Below are 25,329 nucleotides of genomic sequence, written 5' to 3'. Positions count from 1 at the left end.
CCTCCAAATCAACAACACACAGGTCTGGACTAACTAAAGTGTCCCAATCACTCACACTCTTATATTTAAACCCAATCCTCTTCGAATTATTAAGAATCCCTTGTGACGCTACATAATAGATGATGAAAACAGTTGCTCTTCAATTATTTCTGAAGAACGATTCCTGTTAAACTAACTGAACTGAGGATGAAACCTGTATGCCACGAATAACTGGTAGATATTAGTAGACTCATATTAATGATTATTTATTGCAATTTCAACTAGAAGCAAGTAACTAAATTACCCTGATTGCCAGATACAAAACACCTAATATAAGGTTAAAATTGTGGTGAACACATTCAGTTTTCCCATTAGACTGTGGATGAAGCACTGAAGACAACGGCAGATAGATCCACAAATGAGCGCAAAATGCTTTCCAAAATTTAGAAATAAATTGGACCCCTTGATCAGTAACAATATTGGTAGGAATTATATGTAATTTTGTGATCTCTCTGGTTAAAATTTGTTCCAAGGTCTTGACATTAGGTAAAGCAAGTAGCGCAATGAAATGTGACATCTTACTGAATCTATTCGCCACCACCAAAATTACAGTATTACATGCCGACACGGGATGATCAGTGATGAAATCTACTGATAAATGAGTCCGAGGTCTGGTTGGAGAGACCCAGATGGCCAAGGGATGGGGGAACTACAATACCCAGATATATTAGCAATGTTAGGATTATTCAGTCTAGAAAAAAAACAACTGAGGTGCGATCTAATAACCATGTATCTATAATATAACGCTGGGAGCGTCACTCTGTCCGAAGCCTTTATAGACTGCGCAGGCGCGACGCTCCTAGCGTTACATTATAGAGTGCTAGGGGAAAAAAAATGGCGCCGGAAGGCGCGGACTTCCGGGAGCAGGGGGTCGGGAGCAGGGGGACATCGTGCACATATTTGCGCCCTGATTATGCTGTGGCACTTCATGCCACAGAAATTTGTTACTTACGCCATTCCTTTCCACCCATTTCCTTCGTCCTCTTGCTGCCGGAATCGGCGCATGCGCAGTCCGCGCTTTCCGGCGCCATTTTTTTGAAGACACACTGCAGGTGTGTCTTCAAGAAAATGGTGCTGGAAAGCGCGGACTGCGCAGGCGCTGATTCCGGCAGCAGGAGGACGAAGAAAATGGGCAGAAAGGAATGGCGTAAGTAACAAATTGCTGTGGCATGAAGCTGTGGCACTTCATGCCATAGCAATTTGTTACTTATGCCACCTGATTCCTTTGTCCTGCTGCCGGAATTGCCGCCTGCGCACTGCAGTGTGTCTTCAAGAAAATGGCGCCGGAAAGCGCGGACTGCGCAGGCATCGATTCCGCCAGCAGGAGGACAAAGAAAATGGCGGCGGAAAGGAATCAGGTGGCGCAAGTAACAAATTGCTGTGGCATGAGGCTGTGGCACTTCATGCCACAGCTATTTGTTACTTACGCCACCTGATATGGGACATATATTATGGAGCATCTTATGGAGCAGCGTATGGGGCATATGGATGGGAGCAGCAAATTAAAGAACGGTGGCGCAGGATGGGAGCAGCACATGACAGAACGGGGGTGCAGGATGGCAGCAGCACATGACAGAACAGGGGTGCAAGATGGAAGCGGCAAATTACAGAACGGGGGCGCAGGATGGGAGCAGCACATGACAGGATGGGGGCGCAGGATGGGCGCAACAAATGACAGAATGGAGGCGCAGGATGGGAGCAGCACATGGCAGAACGGGGGCGCAGAATGGGAGCAACACATGACAGAACGGGGGGCAGGATGGGAACAGCACATGACAGAATGGGGGCGCAGGATGGAGCAGCACATGTCAGAATGGGGGCGCAGGATGGGTGTAGCACATGACAGGATGGGGGCGCAGGATGGAGCAGCACATGACAGGATGGGGACGCAGGATGGAGCAGCACATACCAGGATGGAGACAATATACCAATATAAATGCTTGCCACCCGGGCGTAGAACGGGTTCAATAGCTAGTAAGTATATAAAGAGACAATACAAATATCTCTCTGAGAATCTGTTTATACCAAGGAATGTGACGGACACAAGAGGGCATTCTCTGAGTCTGGAGGAGAGAAGGTTTTTCCTCTAACTTAGAAGGGAATTCTTTACTGTTAGGACAGTGAGAATCTGGAATTCCTTGCCTGAGGAGGTGGTGATGGCGAACTCAGTCGAGGGTTTTAAGAGAGGCCTGGATGTCTTCCTGGAGCGTAACAATATTGTATCTTAAATTTATTAGGTTCTTTAGAAGGACGTAGATCTGGGGATTTATTCTGATGGCCTTGCTTGCTATGTTACTATGTTACTAAGTGTGAGTGGTCTTAGAAAATGCACAAACACATCAGGCGGCTACATCCTGATGCACCCCAACCACCAAAATGCAAAGTAAGAAGATTTGTGGTGGCTTTACCTCCAGAATATCCGGCCAAGACAGAATCATGATGTTCACTAAGAACTCTAAGATGGTTGTTCACAGGCGTAAACAGTTTACCTAATGGACAGGCAGGAGGGGCATTCGAACAGAGCCTCTATATTCTCCTTCTCAAGATCAAAGCATCACTGCTGCAATACAGGTAGGTGCAAGCTCCACTAGATGGCTATAGAGTGGAAGAAGGGCTGAACCTAGACAAAGCAGGCCGGTCATGCAGCAGCGAGGCTACCACTAGGTGGCTGCAGGAAAGTCAAACAAGCTGAGTAGATATAGTCAGTAGCGCAGTACCAAATTAATAGACAAAACACAGAGTCAGAGACAAGCCAAAAGGTCAGTAACAGTCAGGAGTGGATTAGCCAAAGACAGAAGGCAGAAGTAGGTCAGGATACAAGCCAAGTCAAAGCAAGGGAGTAAACATGTAAAAGGGAAACACTGAGTCAAGACAGGGATTGGGGAAAACAAACACAGGTTCAGGCAGCTAGCGCGGCAGGACAAGTCAGGGTATACCAGAGTCAGCTACACACACAATAGGCAGAACTATAACTGACACAGCCTGCAGGATGCAACAGCGATAATTAGCAAAACCTGAAACCAAGCTGAGGCTGAGAAAAGTTAACACCTGACATGATCAGACCGGAAAAAGGGAAGATAGGACTTAAAACCCGGTCTGGATCATGACAGTACCCTCCTCTCAAGGGGGGCCACTGGACCCCCAGGTTTCCCAGGATAATGTATATGTAATGCCAGAACCAATCGATCAGCATGGACAGATTGCACCGGGACCCAAGAACTATTCTCAGGACAGTAACATTTCCAATGGACCAAATACTGAAGTGAATTGCTGACCATGAGATAATCCACAATCCATTCCACTTCATATGCAGCCTGGCCATTCATAGAGACAGGAGGCGGAGGGTATGGAGACCCAGCAGAGGAAGGTACAAATGACTTCAGGAGGGACTTATGGATCACATTGGGGATCCGAAGTGATGGAGGTAGGCATAAACGAAAGGCAAATGGATTGACAACCTCAATGATCTCATAAGGACCAATAAACCTGGGTCCCAGCTTAGTAGAAGGTACTTTCAGATTAATTTTCTTGGTAGACAACCACACTTTATCTCCTACCAGGAATATGGGTCTTACAGACCGTCACTTATAAGCAAAAAGTTTGCTTGCCCTGAGCCTCCCCAATGTTCTTCTGGACCTCCCTCCACATCTCCCCCAACCATTGAACTGCCATATCAGCCCCTGGACATCCTGAATCCATCCTGGAAAATTCGCCAGAATGGCTGTGAAAGCCATAATTACAAAAGAACGGAGGGGTGCCAGTGGACTGGTTAATCCAATTGTTAAATGCAAACTCAGCCACTGGCAATGAAGAACACTAATTATCCTGCTGAGACGTAGCAAGACACTGCAAAGTCTGTTCAAGTGACTGATTGGTCCTCTCCATCTGACCGTTAGTCTCCGGATGGTAGGCAGAAGAGAAGGTCAAGCAATATCCAATTTTTTACAAAATGCCCTCCAAAATTTGGACAAAAATTGTACCCCTCTGTCAGAAACTACACTCCATAGCACGCCATGCAAAGTGCTCAACAAACAACTTATATAGTTTTTCTGCATTAGGTAACCCTGCCAGAGGTGCAAAATGCATCTGTTTAATGAATCTATCAACCACTACCTAGATTATAGTCTTACCATTGGAAGGAGGGAGATCAGTGATAAAATCCATGGATAAATGAGTCCAAGGTCTATCCGGAATTGGCAATGGCACCAATTCCCCGGCTGGCCAGTTATGGGAGCTTTTAGCATGGGCACAGGTATCACAAGCAGACACAAACATAGTGACATCAGAGATCATGGAGTACCACTAAAACAGCCTATAAATGGCTTTCCGGGTGACTGAGATATACGGGTGCTGTTATGACCTGGTGGTTAGGAGCACCCGGAATGACCTGATAGTTAAAACTCACACAGGACAAGTTCTGGGATGTGGGAGCTCTGCTGACCGCAATCCCTAATCCTATCACACACACTAGAAATAGCCGTGGAGCGCTCCTGACGCTCCCTAGGCGCCTCGTCACAGCCTAAGAGCTAGCTTGCCCTAGAGATAGAAAATAAAGCCTACCTTGCCTCAGAGAAATTCCCCAAAGGAAAAGGCAGCCCCCCACATATATTGACTGTGAGTAAAGATGAAAGTCACAAACGCAGAAATGAAACAGGTTTCAGCAAAGGGAGGCCAGACTTACTAAATAGACAGAGGATAGGAAAGGTAGCTTTGCGATCAGCACAAAAAACTACAAAAGACCACACAGAGTGTGCAAAAAAGACCTCCGCACCGACTAACGGTGCGGAGATGCCACTCTGCATCCCAGAGCTTCCAGCTAGCAAGACAAAATCATGTTATCCAGCTGGACAAGAAAACAATGAACGAATTAGATACTATCAGGAACTTAGCTTCTGCTGGAGTAGACAGGTCACCAGAAAGATCCAAGCGCGAACTGAACCAATGCAGAAACATTGACAGCTGGCATGGAGTAATGATCTAAGTGGAGTTAAATAGAGCAGCCAACCAAAGGATAAACCACGTCACCTGTGTAAGGAACCTCAGAAGCAGCAGCTCCACTCACAGCCACCAGAGGGAGCCCACGGACAGAACTCACCGAAGTACCATTCACGACCACAGGAGGGAGCTCGACAACAGAATTCACAACAGTACCCCCCCCTTGAGGAGGGGTCACCGAACCCTCACCAGAGCCCCCAGGCCGATCAGGGTGAGCCAAATGAAAGGCACGAACCAAATCGGCAGCATGAACATCAGAGGCAAAAACCCAGGAATTATCTTCCTGACCATAACCCTTCCACTTGACCAGGTACTGGAGTTTCCGTCTTGAAACATGAGAATCCAAAATCTTCTCCACCACATACTCCAACTCCCCCTCGACCAACACCGGGGCAGAAGGATCAACGGAGGGAACCATAGGCGCCACGTATCTCCGCAACAACGACCTATGGAACACATTATGGATGGCAAAAGAAGCTGGAAGGTCCAAACGAAATGACACAGGATTAAGAACTTCAGAAATCTTATATGGCCCAATGAAAAGAGGCTTAAACTTAGGAGAGGAAACCTTCATAGGAATATGACGAGATGACAACCAAACCAAATCCCCAACCCGAAGTTGGGGACCAACACAGTGCCGGCGGTTAGCAAAACGTTGAGCCTTCTCCTGGGACAATGTCAAATTGTCCACCACATGAGTCCAAATCTGCTGCAACCTGTCCATCACAGTATCCACACCAGGACAGTCCGAAGGCTCAACCTGCCCTGAAGAGAAACGGGGATGGAAACCAGAATTGCAAAAAAAGGAGAAACCAAAGTAGCCGAGCTGGCCCAATTATTAAGGGCGGACTCAGCCAAAGGCAATAAGGACACCCAATCATCCTGATCAGCAGAAACAAAGTGTTAAGGACCGGCGGAATGCACCAAGTATAAATAATATGAAACTAGGTGCGTTCGCAGTCCGAGGTCCACAGTGCAGGTAAAAGACCCTGCTGCTAGTAAGACGGACTATATGGCGGTACTAAGTATACACACATGGGTTAACTTCACCCTGCGTGAAGGAAGCGATCCTGTTGCGTCACAGGACCGCAGTACCGCACATAAAGCGCGAGCAAGAAGTCAGCGAACTCAACCCCAACACAGGATTGAAGTCCGATTAGACACTTGCTGGCACAACACCGCAACTGGGTGTGTCAGAGGAACATAAATAATAATATAAAGGCACAAGAGTGCGTGCGTTGGCGCACTGACGGACGCCACTAACCACCCAGGCTTGGGTCAGGAAAGCGCAGAGCAAGCGCACGGCGCCGTACTGGCGGACGCAGCAACTGGTAGCTGTAATGTGTGTTACGTGCTGTTGGATAAGTCGGGCGCTAGATAGCAAACATACACCTTCCGCGAACAGACATTCAATAGGGAGGGTTATTTAAAGAGCGACTTTCACTCACAACACACACACATATTTACAAGACAATACTAGCGCATGGCCGTGCGGTCATGCGCAGTTTATATAGTAGCAGCACAGGAAGCAGCTCCAGAAGTTTTGCCCTTTCAGGACCTGCCAAGAGGACCAATGGGATGTGCTGCAATACCTGAGCATGTGACCCTCGATCTCCAACGGGAGATCCTGCCCTGGGCATGCTCAGACATAGAAAAGCAGGACTTAGATCCAGAAACGTCCACTCGCCGCTGCCCAGCACTGGCTTCAATGGCAGAAGCAGGAAAAGCAGCAGTAACTCTTCGCACAGAGTCAGACTGAGCGAGACGCTGGGATCGACGTCCCTACTGAGCAGACTCCACTGTGGCTGGAGAAGAATGGGAGACCGCAGCGGAGACGGATCGAGATTCCCCCTGTGCAGCAGAGGAAACTCGACTCCTAACATTACCCCCCCCTCCTAGGGCCCCCCCCCCTCCTTGGGTCTCGCCACGTTCGAAGGCAGCAATGAGCTGCGGGGCCCGAATGTGCTCAACAGGCTCCCAGGACCTGTCCTCGGGGCCATAACTCTTCCAGTCCACCAAATAAAATTTTTTGCCACGTACCACCTTGCACCCCAAAATAGCGTTCACCTCATAATCGTCCGTAGACGAACCCGATGTCCCAGCAGATGACTCGGAAAACCGGGACATATACACAGGTTTCAAGAGGGACACATGAAAGGTGTCGGTGATACCCAGGCGTGGCGGAAGGGCCAAACGATAGACCACAGGATTAACCTGCTCGAGGACCTTGAACGGCCCCAAGTAGCGAGGAGCAAATTTAGTGGACTCAACTCGCAGCCTGATGTTACGGGCGGAGAGCCACACCAAGTCGCCAGGAGCAAAGGTCGGAGCGGGGCACCGATGAGCATCGGCGGAGGACCTCATTCTCTCCTTAGAGGCCCGAATGGCATCCTGAGTGCGGTCCCAAATATCCCGTGCCTCCACAGCCCAGTCTGCCACCCTGGAGTCTGCGGAAGACACGAGCATAGGCACAGGTACCCGCGGATGCTGACCATAGTTGAGGAGGAATGGGGTTTGTCCAGTGGAGTCGGCAAAGGTGTTGTTCAGCGCAAACTCTGCCCATGATAGCAAGGATGCCCAGTCATCCTGCCTGGCTGAAACAAAATGTCGCAGGTATGTGACCAAGGTCTGGTTGGCCCTCTCTACCAACCCATTCGTCTCGGAATGATAAGCGGAAGAGAGATTCAACTCAATACTGAGAAGACGACACAGCTCTCTCCAGAACCGAGACGCAAACTGGGGACCCCGGTCACTGACAATTTTGTCAGGCATACCATGTAGGCGAAAGATGTGCTTAATGAACAGCGCTGCCAAGGCCCGTGCAGAAGGTAACCATGGTAGCGGCACCAAATGCACCATTTTTGAGAAATGATCGGTGATGACCCAAATGATGGTACAGCCGCGAGATTTGGGTAAACCCACGACAAAGTCCATCCCGACCATCTCCCAGGGCCTATCTGCCACCGACAAGGGATAGAGCAACCCAGCTGGCGTTTGACGCGGAGATTTATTTTTGGCGCAGGAGACACACGCCAGAATATAATCCCTGACATCCCGGACCATATGCGGCCACCAGTACGTCCTCGTCCGTAGCTCAGATGTCCTCTTTGTCCCAAAGTGTCCACACTCCCTGGACGAATGAGCCCGAGAGAGAACCTCCGGCCGCAAATTAATGGGCACAAAAGTCTTGCCCGGAGGCACAGACTCTAGCGAAACCGGCGCTACGGTTCTCAGGCTCTCGGAAGGGACAATAAGCCGAGGCTCCTCTTCCTCATCCTCAGTTGACATAAGGGAGCGAGAGAGAGCGTCAGCACGGATATTCTTCTCCCCGGCGAGATAATGAAGGGAAAAGTGGAACCGGGAGAAGAACAGGGACCATCTGGCCTGGCGAGAATTTAGCCGCTGGGCTGTTTGCAAATAGACCAAATTTTTGTGGTCCGTGTAAACTTGGAAGGGAAACCGCGCACCCTCCAGAAGGTGTCTCCACTCCGAAAATGCCAACTTCATTGCTAGCAACTCCCTGTCCCCGATGGAGTAGTTTCTCTCCGCTGGCGTGAAGGTCTTAGAGAAGAAGAAGCATGGATGCTTCCGACCTTGAGCATCCTTTTGATAGAGGACTGCTCCAGCACCAACGGACGAGGCATCCACCTCCATTAGGAATGGCTTATCCACGTCGGGACGATGTAAGATGGGAGCGCTAGCAAAGTGGGACATAATAGAAGTGAAGGCCTTGGAGACCTCTTCCGACCACAATTTGGGATTCGCTCCCTTCTTGGTGAGGGCCACCAAGGGAGCTACCAGAGTTGAGAAGTGGGGAATGAACTGGCGGTAATAGTTTATGAACCCCATAAAGCGCTGCACCACTTTAAGAGAATGGGGCTCTTGCCAGTCCATCACAGCCTGTAGTTTGGCAGGATCCATAGCCAATCCCTGGGCGGAGATGATATAGCCCAGGAAAGGTAAGGACTCTCACACACACTTCTCCAACTTCGCATAAAGAGAGTTTGCCCGTAGGAGGTCGAAGACTCTGCCAACATCTCTCCGGTGGGAGTCAATATCTGGAGAAAAGATGAGAATATCATCCAGATAGACTACAACCGAGGTGGAAAGCATATCCCGGAAGATGTCATTTACAAAGTCTTGGAAAACGGCAGGTGCATTACAGAGCCCGAAGGGCATCACCAGATACTCATAGTGCCCATCTCTGGTGTTAAACACCGTTTTCCATTCGTCCCCCTCACGGATGCGAATCAGGTTATAAGCACCCCGCAGATCTAGTTTAGTAAACACTCTAGCTCCCCGAAGCCTATCGAAAAGCTCAGATATCAAAGGCAAAGGGTACTTGTTCTTAACTGTGATAGCATTAAGACCCCTGTAGTCTATGCATGGACGTAGTTCTCCACTCTTCTTCTGCACGAAAAAGAACCCTGCCCCAGCAGGTGACACTGACTTCCTGATGAACCCTCTTGCCAGATTCTCTTGAATGTACTGAGACATTGCCTACGTTTCCGGGAGAGATAATGGATAGACTCGACCCCGGGGAGGCTCAGCACCAGGCAAGAGATCAATAGGACAGTCATAGGGGCGATGGGGCGGAAGGGTCTCCGCTGCCTTTTTGGAGAACACGTCTGCATAAGACCAATATTGCTTGGGGAGAGAGGAAAGATCTGCGGGTACCTCTGTAGTAGCAACCTGAACGCACTCTCGATGACACCTGTTCCCACAAGATTCACCCCATCCCAGAATTCTGCCTGAGGACCACTCGATGTGAGGAGAGTGGTACCGTAACCAAGGTATCCCCAAGAGAACCTCATCAATCCCCTCAGGAATGATGAGCAGAGATATAATCTCCTGATGGGATGGGGACATGGACAGAGTGAAAGGGATAGTTTGATGTGTAATCTGTGCGGGCAGTGTCGACCCATTCACCACTCGTACCGTTACTGGTTGAGATAGCATGACCAGAGGAATTGCGTGACGTTGGGCGAAGGCTGAAGACATAAAATTGCCCTCCGCCCCAGAATCCACGCAGAGTTCTACCGAGTGAGAGGATGAGCCCAATGTTATTGTCCCCTTAAAGGACAATTTGGAGGCAAACGTCGCCGTGTCTAGTGCACCTCCACCAACTACCACTAGACGCTGAGGTTTCCTCGACCGCTGGAGACATATGGAGGCAAGATGTCCTGATTGTTGGCAAAGATGACAAATCTGGAGTGCACGAGCAGTCCGGGACTTAGATCCCGCTCGTGACTCTACCACAGGCTCATGGCGCTCGGGAGCCTGGTCTGGAGATTCCAAAGGCTTGGCGAAGGTGGGAGCCAGCCGAAACCTCTGCCTACACTGGGCTCGTTCTAACCTCCGCTCGTGAAAACGGAGATCAATATGAGTGGATAGAGTTATTAATTCCTCCAGTGTGGCGGGAATCTCCCTAGTGGCCAGGGCGTCCTTAACGTGATCAGCCAGCCCCCTCCAAAATATTGGAATGAGAGCTTTATCCGACCACTCCAGCTCAGATGCTAAGGTGCGGAAGTGGACGGCAAAATGACTGACCAAGGACGAGCCCTGAGTCAATGCCAAAAATTGGAGCGCCGTATCATGGGTGACACGAGGTCCTAAAAAGACCTGTTTCAGAGTGCTCAGAAACAACGGAGCACTCTGTACCACATGATCGTTACGCTCCCAAAGCGGCGTAGCCCACTGCAACGCCCTGTCCGATAGAAGAGACACTATAAATCCCACCTTAGCCCGCTCTGTAGGGAAACGAGAGGCCAGAAGCTCGAGATGGATAGAGCACTGACTCACGAAACCCCTACAAGACTTAGGCCGGCTTCACAATTGCGAGTTTTACGGACGTAAGAGCGCAGAAACTACGTCCGTAAAACTCGCAAAAAATACGGCACAATTATTCTCTATGCCCCTGCTCCTATCTGCCGTATTTTACTGATCAGTATTATACGGCTTTCTACGGCCGTACAAAATCGCAGCATGCTGCGTTTGTCACCGTACTGCGCAAGAAATACGCCAATGAAAGTCTATGGAAGCGTGAAAAATACGGATTACACACAGACAAGCAGTGTAACTTGCGAGAAATACGCAGCGCTGTTAGAGAGAAAAGCCGCTGATCGTCCATCATTTACTAGCCAGACCTTGGCGCTAGTATTATGTTAAGGACCGGCGGAACGCACCAAGTATAAATAATATGAAACTAGGTACGTTCGCAGTCCGAGTTCCACCGTGCAGGTAAAAGACCCTGCTGCTAGTAAGACGGACTATATGGCGGTACTAAGTATACACACATGGGTTAACTTCACCCTGCGTGAAGGAAGCGATCCTGTTGCGTCACAGGACCGCAGTACCGCACATAAAGCACGAGCAAGAAGTCAGCGAACTCAACCCCAACACAGGATTGAAGTCCGATTAGACACTTGCTGGCACAACACCGCAACTGGGTGTGTCAGAGGAACATAAATAATAATATAAAGGCACAAGAGTGCGTGCGGTGGCGCACTGATGGACGCCACTAACCACCAAGGCTTGGGTCAGGAAAGCGCAGAGCAAGCGCACGGCGCTGTACTGGCGGACACAGCAACTGGTAGCTGTAATGTGTGTTACGTGCTGTTGGATAAGTCGAGCGCTAGATAGCAAACAAACACCTTCCGCGAACAGACATTCAATAGGGAGGGTTATTTAAAGAGCGACTTTCACTCACAACACACACACATATTTACAAGACAATACTAGCGCATGGCCGTGTTGTCATGCGCAGTTTATATGGTAGCAGCACAGGAAGCAGCTCCAGAAGTTTTGCCCTTTCAGGACCTGCCAAGAGGACCAATGGGATGTGCTGCAATACCTGAGCATGTGACCCTCGATCTCCAACGGGAGATCCTGCCCTGGGCATGCTCAGACAGAGAAAAGCAGGACTTAGATCCAGAAATGTCCACTCGCCGCTGCCCAGCACTGGATGGCAGAAGCAGGAAAAGCAGCAGTAACTCTTCGCACAGAGTCAGACTGAGCGAGACGCTGGGATCGACGTCCCTGCTGAGCAGACTCCACTGTGGCTGGAGAAGAATGGGAGACCGCAGCGGAGACGGATCGAGATTCCCCCTGTGCAGCAGAGGAAACTCGACTCCTAACACAAAGCATCTCAGATATGTTTCCAAAGTCTGATTAGTTTGTTCGGTTTGGCCATTAGTCTGAGGATGGAAAGCCGAAGAAAAAGACAAATCAATGCCCATCTTAGCACAAAAGGACCGCCAAAACCTTGAAAAAACTGGGAACCTCTGTCTGAGACGATGTTCTCCGGAATGCCATGCAAACGAACCACATGCTGGAAAAACAATGGCACCAAATCAGAGGAGGAAGGCAATTTAGACATGGGTACCAAATGGACCATCTTAGAGAAGCGATCACAAACCACCCAAATGACCGACATCCTTTGAGAAACAGGGAGATCAGAAATAAAATCCATGGAAATATGCGTCCAGGGCCTCTTTGGGACCGGCAAGGGCAAAAGCAACCCACTGGCACGAGAACAGCAGGGCTTAGCCTGAGCACAAGTCCCACAGGACTGCACAAAAGAACGCACATCTCGTGACAAAGAAAGCCACCAAAAGGATCTAGCCACCAAATCTCTGGTACCAAAGATTCCAGGATGACCAGCCAACACCGAACAATGAACCTCAGAGATAACTCTACTAGTCCATCTATCAGGGACAAACAGTTTCTCCGTTGGACAACGGTCAGGTCTATCAGCCTGAAACTTCTGCAGCACGCACCGCAAATCAGGGGAGATGGCAGACAAAATTACCCCCTCTTTAAGAATACCCGCCGGCTCCGGAACACCCGGAGAGTCAGGCACAAAACTCCTTGACAGGGCATCAGCCTTCACATTCTTAGATCCCGGAAGGTATGAAACCACAAAATCAAAACGGGAGAAAAAGAGCGACCATCGAGCCTGTCTAGGATTCAACCGTTTGGCAGACTCGAGATAAGTCAAATTCTTGTGATCCGTCAAGACCACCACGCGATGTTTAGCTCCTTCAAGCCAATGTCGCCACTCCTCGAATGCCCACTTCATGGCCAACAACTCTCGATTGCCAACATCATAATTGTGCTCAGCAGGCGAGAATTTTCTAGAAAAGAAGGCACATGGTTTCATCACCGAGCCATCAGAACTTCTTTGCGACAAAACAGCCTCTGCTCCAATCTCAGAAGCATCAACCTCGACCTGAAACGGGAGCGAAACATCTGGCTGGCACAGCACAGGGGCAGAAGAAAAATGACGCTTCAACTCCTGAAAAGTCTCTACAGCCGCAGAGGACCAATTGACCACATCAGCACCTTTCTTGGTCAAATCAGTCAACGGTTTAGCAATACTAGAAAAATTAGCGATGAAGCGACGGTAAAAAATAAGCAAAGCCCAGGAACTTCTGTAGGCTCTTCACAGATGTCGGCCGAGTCCAATCATAAATGGCCTGAACTTTAACAGGGTCCATCTCGATAGTAGAAGGGGAAAAAATGAAGCCCAAAAATGAAACCTTCTGAACTCCAAAGAGACACTTAGACCCCTTCACAAACAAGGAATTCGCACGAAGGACCTGGAACACCATTCTGACCTGCTTCACATGAGACTCCCAATCATCCGAAAAGACCAAAATGTCATCCAAATATACAATCATGAATCTATCCAGGTGCTCTTGGAAGATGTCATGCATAAAGGACTGAAACACAGATGGAGCATTAGAAAGCCCGAATGGCATAACCAGGTACTCAAAATGGCCCTCGGGCGTATTAAATGCTGTTTTCCATTCATCGCCCTGTTTAATTCGCACAAGATTATATGCCCCTCGAAGATCTATCTTGGTGAACCAACTAGCCCCCTTAATCCGAGCAAACAAATCAGACATCAGCGGCAAAGGATACTGAAATTTGACTGTGATCTTATTAAGAAGGCGGTAATCAATACAAGGTCTTAAAGAGCCATCCTTCTTGGCCACAAAAAAGAACCCTGCTCCCAGTGGTGACGACGACGGGCGAATATGACCCTTCTCCAAGGATTCCTTTATATAACTCCACATAGCATCGTGCTCTGGCACAGATAAATTAAACAGACGGCCCTTAGGAAACTTACTACCAGGAATCAAATTAATAGCACAATCGCAATCCCTATAAGGAGGTAGGGCACCGGATTTGGGCTCCTCAAATACATCCCGGTAATCTGATAAAAACTCAGGGACTTCAGAAGGAGTGGAAGGCGAAACCGACAACAATGGAACATCACCATGTACCCCCTGACAAGCCCAGCCGGACACAGACATAGATTTCCAATCCAATACTGGATTATGGACCTGTAGCCATGGCAACCCCAAAACGACCACATCATGCAGATTATGCAACACCAAAAAGCGAATATCCGCCTGATGTGCAGGAGCCATGCACATAGTCAATTGCGTCCAGTATTGAGGTTTATTCTTGGCCAAAGGCGTAGCATCAATTCCTCTCAATGGAATAGGATACTGCAAGGGCTCCAAGGAAAAACCACAGCGCCTGGCAAACTCCAAGTCCATCAAATTCAGGGCAGCGCCTGAATCCACAAATTCCATAACAGAATAGGACGACAGAGAGCAAATCAGAGTAACGGACAAAAGAAATTTAGACTGTACCGTACCAATGGTGGCAGACCTAGCGAACCGCTTAGTGCGCTTAGGACAATCGGGGATACCATGAGTGGATTCACCACAGTAAAAACACAGTCTATTCCGACGTCTGTGTTCTTGCCGTTCAGCTCTGGTCAAAGTCCTATCACACTGCATAGGCTCAGGCCTATTCTCAGAGAACACCGCCAAATGGTGCACAGCTTTGCGCTCACGCAAGCGCCGATCGATCTGAATGGCCAAGGACATAGACTCATTCAGACCAGCAGGCGTGGGAAATCCCACCATGACATCCTTAAGGGCTTCAGAAAGACCCTTTCTGAAAATTGCCGCCAGGGCACATTCATTCCACTGAGTAAGCACAGACCACTTTCTAAACTTCTGACAGTATACCTCCGCTTCATCCTAACCCTGACACAATGCCAGCAAGATTTTCTCTGCCTGATCCACGGAATTTGGTTCATCATAAAGCAATCCAAGCGCCAGAAAAAACGCATCAACATCATGCAATGCAGGATCTCCTGGCGCAAGGGAAAATGCCCAGTCTTGAGGGTCACCACGCAACAAAGAAATAAAGATTTTTACTTGTTGAGCGGGGTCACCAGAGGAGCGGGGTTTCAAAGCTAGAAACAGTTTACAATTATTTTTGAAATTCAGAAACTTAGATCTATTCCCAAAAAATAAATCAGGAGTAGGAATTCTAGGCTCTAACATCGGATTCTGAACCATAAAATCTTGAATGTTTTTTACCCTTGCAGTGAGATGATCCACACAAGAGGACAGACCTTGAATGTCCATATCTACACCTGTGTCCTGAACCACCCAAAGATTTAGGGGAAAAGAAAGACAAAACACAGTGCAAAGAAAAAAAAATGGTCTCAGAACTTCTCTTATCCCTCTATTGAGATGCATTAATACTTTGGGCCAGCTGTACTGTTATGACCTGTTGGTTAGGAGCACCCGGAATGACCTGGTAGTTAAAACTCACACAGGACAAGCTCTGGGATGTGGGAGCTCTGCTGACTAGGGTTGAGCGAAACGGATCGTTCATTTTCAAAATTCGCCGACTTTTGGCAAAGTCGGGTTTCATGAAACCCGACCCCTGTGTGGGGTCGGCCATGCGGTACGCGACTTTCGCGCCAAAGTCGCGTTTCAATGATGCGAAAAGTGCCATTTCTCAGCCAATGAAGGTGGACGCAGAGTGTGGGCAGCGTGATGACATAGGTCCTTGTCCCCACCATATTAGAGAAGGGCATTGCAGTGATTGGCTTGCTGTCTGTGGCGTCACAGGGGCTATAAAGAGGCGTTCCCGCCGACCGCCATCTTACTGCTGCTGATCTGAGCCTAGGGAGAGGTTGCTGCCGCTTCATCAGAAGCAGGGATAGCGTTAGGCAGGGTCCATTAACCACCAAACCACTTGTGCTGTAGCGATTTCCACTGTCCAACACCACCTTTTGTTTGCAGGGACAGTGGAAGCTACATTTTTTTTTCCTCAGCGCTGTAGCTCATTGGGCTGCCATAGAAGGCTCCCTGATAGCTGCATTGCTGTGTGTACGCCGCTGTGCAAACCAACTGCTTTTTTCAAAGCACAAATCCTGTTGTTCCTTCCTTTCTGCACAGCTATCTTTTTTGTTTGTCCACACTTTTTATTTAATCAGTCCACTCCTTATTGCTGCCTGCCATACCTGGCTGAGATTACTGCAGGGAGATATTAATTGCAGGACAGTCCCTGTTTTTTTTTTTTTTTAATTCTCCCTAAAAAAATAAGTTGTGGGGGATTAAGATTGGCATTTCTGCAAGAGTGCCATCCTTGTGTGTGCCATCTCTCTCACATTGTGGGCCATAGAAAGCCTTTTTATTTTTCTGTTTTTTTTTGGGGGGGGGTTTATAAATTATCCCTGAAAAAAAAAAAAACAGTGGGGGATTAATATTGGTCTTTGGGCTTGTGTGCCAGTCCTGAGTGTGCCATCTCTCTCTCTCAAATAGTGGGCCATAGAAAGCCTATTTATTTATTTTTTTAAAAATTTGGTTTTTAAATTCTCCCTGAAAAAATAACAAAAAACCGTGGGAGATTAATATTGGCCTTTCTGCTTGTGTGCCAGTCCTGACTCCTGGGCGTGCCATCTCTCTCTCTCAAATAGTGGGCCATAGAAAGCCTATTTTTTTTTAATTTGTTTTCTAATTTCTCCCTGAAAAAATAAAAAAAACAGTGGGAGATTAATATTGGCCTTTCTGCTTGTGTGCCAGTCCTGAATCCTGGTTGTGCCATCTCTATCTCTCAAATAGTGGGCCATAGAAAGCCTATTTTTTTTGGTTTCTAAATTATCCCTGAAAAAAAAAAAAAACAGTGGGAGATTAATATTGGCCTTTCTGCTTGTGTGCCACTCCTGACTCCTGGCTGTGCCATCTCTCTCTCTCTCAAATAGTGGGCCATAGAAAGCCTATTTTTTTTAATTTGGTTTCTAAATTCTCCCTGAAAAAATAAAAAAAAACAGTGGGAGATTAATATTGGCCTTTCTGCTTGTGTGCCAGTCCTGACTCCTGGGTGTGCCATCTCTCTCTCTCAAATAGTGGGCCATAGAAAGCCTATTTTTTTTTTTATTTGGTTTCTAAAGTCTCCCTGAAAAAATCATTTTTTTAATTTGGTTTCTAAATTCTCCCTGAAAAAAAAAAAAAAAAAACAGTGGGAGATTAATATTGGCCTTTCTGCTTGTGTGCCAGTCCTGACTCCTGGGTGTGCCATCTCTCTCTCTCAAATAGTGGGCCATAGAAAGCCTATTTTTTTTATTATTATTTGGTTTCTAAATTCTCCCTGAAAAAATCATTTTTTTTAATTTGTTTTCTAAATTCTCCCTGAAAAAATCACAAAAAACAGTGGGAGATTAATATTGACATTTGTGCTTGAGTGACAGTCCTGCGTGTTTGGCATCTCTTTCATTTGGTGCCACAGAAAACAGAGTGTGTAACATTGTGCCTGATTTTCCTTGCGGTCTCACCCACCTGTAAAGGGATATCTAAATCATACTGAAGTTATAGGTCACTGTGTAAGTTGTTTGACAGCAACAAATACCGTTACTTTGTTTACGTTTTTAAAACAATGAGGAAGTCTGGTGGAAGAGGTCGTGGCCGTGGGCGTTCATTGTCAGCTGATAATGATGGTAGTGGTAGTGGAGCATCAGGTGGTCGTGGGAAAAAAATATAGCACCTAAGTCTGGAGCTGTGGAGCCAGGTTCGTCGTCTGGCTACACAAGGCCTCGAACGCTCCCTTTTCTGGGAGTAGGAAAACCGCTTTCAAAGCCGGAGCAGCAAGAGCAAGTTTTGGCTTACCTTGCTGACTCAGCCTCTAGCTCTTTTGCCTCCTCTTTTGAAACTGGTAAATGTAAAAGCAGCGCGTCGTTAGTGGATGTTCACGGTCAGGGACAAGTCGCTTCCTTGTCCTCTTCAGCAAAAACAACAACAGAGAAGGATGCAGCAGGCGACACAATGGGTTACTCCATGGAGCTCTTTACACATACCGTCCCTGGCTTAGAAAGTGAAACAGTTAACAGGCCATGCCCATTACAAGTTGAATCTGACATGGAGTGCACTGATGCACAGCCACAGCCAGACTACTATGCTGGTCCTTTGACTCAGACCACAACATTGCCCTCGCAGGGTACTGATCCAGAATCAGACCCTGATGAGACTATGTTGCCCCGTCACGAATGCTATACCACCGACTTACACGGTGACACAGACGAAGTTGCACACGAGCTAGAAGAGGAGGTTATAGATGACCCAGTTGTTGACCCCGATTGGCAGCCATTGGGGGAACAGGGTGCAGGCGGCAGTAGTTCTGAAGCGGAGGAGGAGGGGCCACAGCAGGCATCAACATCGCAACAGGTTCCATCTGCCGGGCCCGTAGATGGGACAAAACGCGTGGCAAAGCCAAAACCTGTTGGAGGACAGCGTGGCCATCCGGTTAAAGCTCAGTCTGCAATGCCTGAAAAGGGATCCGATGCTCGAAAGAGTGCAGTCTGGCATTTTTTTAAACAACATCCAATTGATCAGCACAAAGTCATCTGTCAAAAATGTTCAACTACCTTAAGCAGAGGTCAGAATCTGAAAAGTCTCAATACAAGTTGCATGCATAGACATTTAACCACCATGCATTTGCAAGCCTGGACTAACTACCAAACGTCCCTTAAGGTTGTAGCACCCTCGGCCAATGAAGCTAGTCAGCAACGCTACATCCCTTCCGTCACTGTAAGGCCACCATTTTCCGCACCATCTGCAGTTTCTGTGTAGGTTTCTTTGCCCGGCCAAAGCAGTCAGGGTCAGGGAATCACCAGTTTCGTAGTAGGAAACACTGCATCTAGGGCACCGGCGGAAACAATACCGTCTCCAACCGTCTCTCAGTCTGCCATGTCCACCGGCACACCCGCTAGTTCCACGATCTCCAGCTCTCCAGTCCAGCTCACCCTACATGAGACTCTGGTTAGAAAAAGGAAGTACTTAGCCTCGCATCCGCGTACACAGGGTTTGAACGCCCACATAGCTAGACTAATCTCGTTAGAGATGATGCCCTACCGGTTAGTTGAAAGCGAAGCTTTCAAAGCCCTGATGGACTACGCTGAACCACGCTACGAGCTACCCAGTCAACACTTCTTTTCGAGAAAAACCATCCCAGCCCTCCACCAGCATGTTAAAGAGCGCATCGTCCATGCACTCAGGCAATCTGTGAGTACAAAGGTGCACCTGACAACAGATGCATGGACCAGTAGGCATGGCCAGGGACGTTACGTGTCCATCACGGCACACTGGGTGAATGTGGTGGATGCAGGGTCCACAGGGGACAGCAATTTTGGGACAGTTCTGCCTAGCCCACGGTCTAGGAAACAGTTGGCTGTAGGCGTTCGCACCCCCTCCTCCTCCTCCTCCTCGTCCTCCTGCAGAAGCGAGAGCTCGTCCACAGACCGCAGTCGCCCAACCACTCCATCCGCAGCTGCCACTGTTGCACACCAGTTGTCCCATTATGGGGCAGCTACTGGCAAGCGTCAGCAGGCTGTATTGGCTATGAAGTGTTTGGGCGACAACAGACACACCACGGAAGTTCTGTCCGAGTTCTTGCAGAAAGAAACACAGTCGTGGCTGGGCACAGTAGATCTTGAGGCAGGCAAGGTAGTGAGTGATAATGGAAGGAATTTCATGGCTGCCATCTCCCTTTCCCAACTGAAACACATTCCTTGCCTGGCTCACACCTTAAACCTGGTGGTGCAGTGCTTCCTGAAAAGTTATCCGGGGTTATCCGACCTGCTCCTCAAAGTGCGCTGACTTTGCTCACATATTCGCCATTCGCCCGTACACTCCAGCCGTATGCAGACCTATCAGCGGTCTTTGAACCTTCCCCAGCATCGCCTAATCATAGACGTTGCAACAAGGTGGAACTCAACACTGCACATGCTTCAGAGACTGTGCGAACAGAGGCGGGCTGTTATGTTTTTGTGGGAGGATACACATACACGGGCAGGCAGTAGGATGGCAGACATGGAGTTGTCAGGTGTGCAGTGGTCGAAGATACAAGACATGTGTCAAGTCCTTCAGTGTTTTGAGGAATGCGCACGGCTGGTTAGTGCAGACAACGCCATAATAAGCATGAGCATCCCCCTAATGCATCTGCTGATGCAAAGTTTGACGCACATAAAGGATCAGGCGTCTGCAGCAGAGGAAGAGGAAAGCCTTGATGACAGTCAGCCATTGTCTGGTCAGGGCAGTGTACAGGACGAGGTAGTGGGCGAAGAGGAGGTGGAGGACGAGGAGGATGATGGGGATGAGTATATTTTTAATGAGGAAGCTTTCCCGGGGCCACTGGAAATTGGTGGCGTGGCAAGGCCGGGTTCTGGTTTTTTGAGGGACACAAGTGACGTAGATTTGCCTGAAACTGCCCCTCAACCAAGCACAACCGCAGATTTGACAACTGGAACTTTGGCCCACATGGCGGTTTATGCCTTACGTATCCTCAAAAGGGACACACGCATTACTAAAATGATGAACGATGATGATTACTGGTTGGCCTGCCTCCATGATCCTCGCTATAAAGGCAAATTGCAAAATATTATGCCACATGAGAACTTGGAACTAATATTAGCAACCAAACAATCAACTCTTGTTGACTGTTTGCTTCAGGCATTCCCAGCACACAGCGCCCGTGATCGTTCTCACACGAGCTGCAGGGGGCAGCAGACCAGAAGTGTTAGAGGTGCAGAAATCAGAAGTGGCGTTGGACAGAGGGGTTTTCTGACCAGGTTGTGGAGTGATTTTGCTATGACCGCAGACAGGACAGGTACTGCTGCATCAATTCAAAGTGACAGGAGACAACATTTGTCCAGTATGGTTACTAACTATTTTTCATCCCTTATCGATGTTCTACCTCAACCGTCATTCCCATTTGATTACTGGGCATCCAAATTAAACACCTGGCCAGAATTGGCAGAATATGCATTGCAGGAGCTTGCTTGCCCGGCAGCTAGAGTCCTATCAGAAAGAGTATTCAGTGCTGCAAGTTCAATATTAACCGAAAAAAGGACTCGTCTGGCTACCCAAAATGTTGATGATCTAACCTTCATTAAAATGAACCACAACTGGATTTCGAATTCTTTTGCCCCACCTTGCCCGGCCGACACCTAGCTTTCCTATGAAAAGGTCTTGCCTGTGGACTACTCTGAATGACTTTACCAATCTCGTAATTTGCAGCAGCTGATTGTCCAGCAAACGACATGTTTACACCTCCCTAAATGGCCAAACTCCCCACACGGGGACGTGGTATCGCCACTTGGCGCAAGCACCCGAGAGAGGGCTGTTTGTCTGAAGAGGTGGGTGTGCCCGCTTTTGGTCGATGGCATTGCAACTGGGTCCCTCATAGTACAATAAAGTGTCTGTGGCGGTGGTGGTGCGCACCCAACGTCAGACACACTGTTGCAAAGATAAAGCCGTGTGCACTACTACTAGTGGTGCCCAGGTAGGTTCCCACACCATGTGATACTAAAAGAAAGAACCTGGCACTCAACTTAATGCTCGTGAGACACACTGTTGCAACATGAGGGGCCCTGGGCCTGTACCGCCGGCCACAAGAGAGTTCCACCACCCACAGCTCAAACATTGCTCTACCACTTGCACAATTATCTCTCACAGTTCCACCAATGTTTAGTCTATGCGCTGACATCCTTAAATTCCTGCCACTGACAATACCATTGTGTTGACATGTATGATGGTACTTAACATAGTCAGGGGCAGTGTCCTATATTTACCCAAGTAAATACTTTGCGCCAAATTACTAGGTCTGAAACTACGCAGAGGAGCTCACCCCTGTACCTAATGATTGCACCCTTTTGTGTTTTCGTTTTGTTGTAATGCGAGACATTAACATGTATTTATTGTTTGGGACTACTAACTGGCAGACACTCATTACAATCGGCCTCCGCTGACAACACCAATGCTGCCTGTGTACCCCTGCAAGAGAATTCCAAGTGTCTACAGCCAAATTTTATTATGTTAGGCCTACTACGCCTGTCTGCGGTCCCTCCTTACATTTGTCCTCCACTGACCAGACCACTGCTGCCCGTGTACCCCTGGATCCAATTTTAAAGTGCCTACAGCCATATTTTATTATGTTAGGCCTACTACGCCTGTCTGCGGTCCCTCCTTCCACTAGGCCTCCACTGACCAGACCACTGCTGCACGTGTATCCCTGGAACCAATTTTAAAGTGCCTACAGCCCAATTTTATTATGTTAGGCCTACTACGCCTGTCTGCGGTCCCTCCTTACACTTGTCCTCCACTGACCAGACCACTGCTGCCCGTGTACCCCTGGAACCAATTTTAAAGTGCCTACAGCCCAATTTTATTATGTTAGGCCTTCGAAGCCTGTCTGCGGTCCCTCCTTCCGCTAGTCCTCCACTGACCAGACCACTGCTGCCCGTGTACCCCTGGAACCAATTTTAAAGTGCCTACAACCCAATTTTATTATGTTAGGCCTACTACGCCTGTCTGCGGTCCCTCCTTACACTTGTCCTCCACTGACCAGACCACTGCTGCCCATGTTGTTGTGAATTCTGTTGTCAAGCTCCCTCCTGTGGTCATGAATGGTACTTCGGCTGGTTCTGTCCATGGGCTTCCTCTGGTGGTTGTGAGTGGAGCTGCGGCTTCTGAGTTTCCTTCTACAGGTGACGAGGTTAATTCGTTAGTTGGCTGCTCTATTTAACTCCGCTTAGATCATTGCTCCATGCCACCTGTCAATGTTCCAGTATTGGTCTAGTTCTCTCCTGGATCGTTCTTGTGACCTGTCTTCGCAGCTGTAGCTAAGCTCTTGCTTGTTTTTCTCTGGTTTGCTATTTTTCTGTCCAGCTTGCTGTTTTGATTTTTGTCTTGCTTGCTGGAAGCTCTGGGACGCAGAGGGAGCGCCTCCGCACCGTGAGTCGGTGCGGAGGGTCTTTTTGCGCCCTCTGCGTGGTCTTTTTGCAGGTTTTTGTGCTGACCGCAAAGTTACCTTTCCTATCCTCTGTCTGTTCAGTAAGTCGGGCCTCACTGTGCTAAATCTATTTCATCTCTGTGTTTGTAATTTTCATCTTTACTCACAGTCATTATATGTGGGGGGCTGCCTTTTTCTTTGGGGAATTTCTCTGAGGCAAGGTAGGCTTTATTTTTCTATCTCTAGGGCTAGCTAGTTTCTTAGGCTGTGACGAGGTGCATAGGTAGCGTTAGGAGCAATCCACGGCTATTTCTAGTGTGTGTGATAGGATTAGGGATTGCGGTCAGCAGAGTTCCCACGTCTCAGAGCTCGTCCTATATTATTAGTAACTATCAGGTAATTTCGTGTGTTCTTAACCACTAGGTCCATTATTGTCCTTACCACCAGGTCATAACACCGTGTACCCCTGGAACCAATTTTAACCCCTTTACCCCCAAGGGTGGTTTGCACGTTAATGACCGGGCCAATTTTTACAATTCTGACCACTGTCCCTTTATGAGGTTATAACTCTGGAACGCTTCAATGGATCCTGGTGATTCTGACATTGTTTTCTCGTGACATATTGTACTTCATGACAATGGTAAAAATTATTTGATAGTACCTGCGTTTATTTGTGAAAAAAACGGAAATTTGGCGAAAATTATGAAAATTTCGCAATTTTCCAACTTTGAATTTTTATGCAATTAAATCACAGAGATATGTCACACAAAATACTTAATAAGTAACATTTCCCACATGTCTACTTTACATCAGCACAATTTTGGAACCAAAATTTTTTTTTGTTAGGGAGTTATAAGGGTTAAAAGTTGACCAGCAATTTCTCATTTCTACAACACCATTTTATTTTAGGGACCACATCTCATTTGAAGTCATTTTGAGGGGTCTATATGATAGAAAATACCCAAGTGTGACACCATTCTAAAAACTACACCCCTCAAGGTGCTCAAAACCATATTCAAGAAGTTTATTAACCCTTCTGGTGCTTCACAGGAATTTTTTGAATGTTTAAATAAAAATGAACATTTAACTTTTTTTCACAAAAAATTTAATTCAGCTCCAATTTGTTTTATTTTACCAAGGGTAACAGGAGAAAATGGACCCCAAACATTGTTGTACAATTTGTCCTGAGTATGCCAATACCCCACATGTGGGGGTAAACCACTGTTTGGGCGCATGGCAGAGCTCGGAAGCGAAGGAGTGCCATTTGACTTTTCAATGCAAAATTGACTGGAATTGAGATGGGACGCCATGTTTCGTTTGGAGAGCCCCTGATGTGGCTAAACATTGAAACCCCCCACAAGTGACACCATTTTGGAAAGTAGACCCCCTAAGGAACTTATCTAGAGGTGTGGTGAGCACTTTGACCCAACAAGTGCTTCACAGAAGTTTATAATGTAGAACCGTAAAAATAAAAAATCATATTTTTTCACAAAAATTATCTTTTCGCCCCCAATTTTTTATTTTCCCAAGGGTAAGAGAAGAAATTGGACCCCAACAGTTGTTGTACAATTTGTCCTGAGTACGCTGATAGCCCATATGTGGGGGTAAACCACTGTTTGGGCGGATGGGAGAGCTCGGAAGGGAAGGAGCGCCGTTTGACTTTTCAATGCAAAATTGACAGGAATTGAGATGGGACGTCATGTTGCGTTTGAAGAGCCACTGATGTGCCTAAACATTGAAACCCCCCACAAGTGACACCATTTTGGAAAGTAGACCCCCTAAGGAACTTATCTAGAGGTGTGGTGAGCACTTTGACCCACCAAGTGCTTCACAGAAGTATATAATGTAGAACCGTAAAAATAAAAAATCATATTTTTTCACAAAAATTCTCTTTTTGCCCCCAATTTTTTATTTTCCCAAGGGTAAGAGAAAAAATTGGACCCCAAAAGTTGTTGTACAATTTGTCCTGAGTACGCGGATACCCCATATGTGGGGGTAAACCACTGTTTGGGTGGATGGGAGAGCTCAGAAGGGAAGGAGCGCGTTTGACTTTTCAAAGCAAAATTGACAGGAATTGAGATGGGACGCCATGTTGCGTTTGAAGAGCCACTGATGTGCCTAAACATTGAAACCCCCCACAAATGACACCATTTTGGAAAGTAGACCCCCTAAGGAACTTATCTAGAGGTGTGG

The sequence above is a fragment of the Ranitomeya imitator genome, chromosome 1, assembly GCF_032444005.1.
Source record: "Ranitomeya imitator isolate aRanImi1 chromosome 1, aRanImi1.pri, whole genome shotgun sequence".
NCBI classification, from domain to species: Eukaryota; Metazoa; Chordata; class Amphibia; order Anura; family Dendrobatidae; genus Ranitomeya; species Ranitomeya imitator.
The sequence above is the reverse complement of the archived record's forward strand: the minus strand, read 5'-3'. Positions refer to the sequence as shown.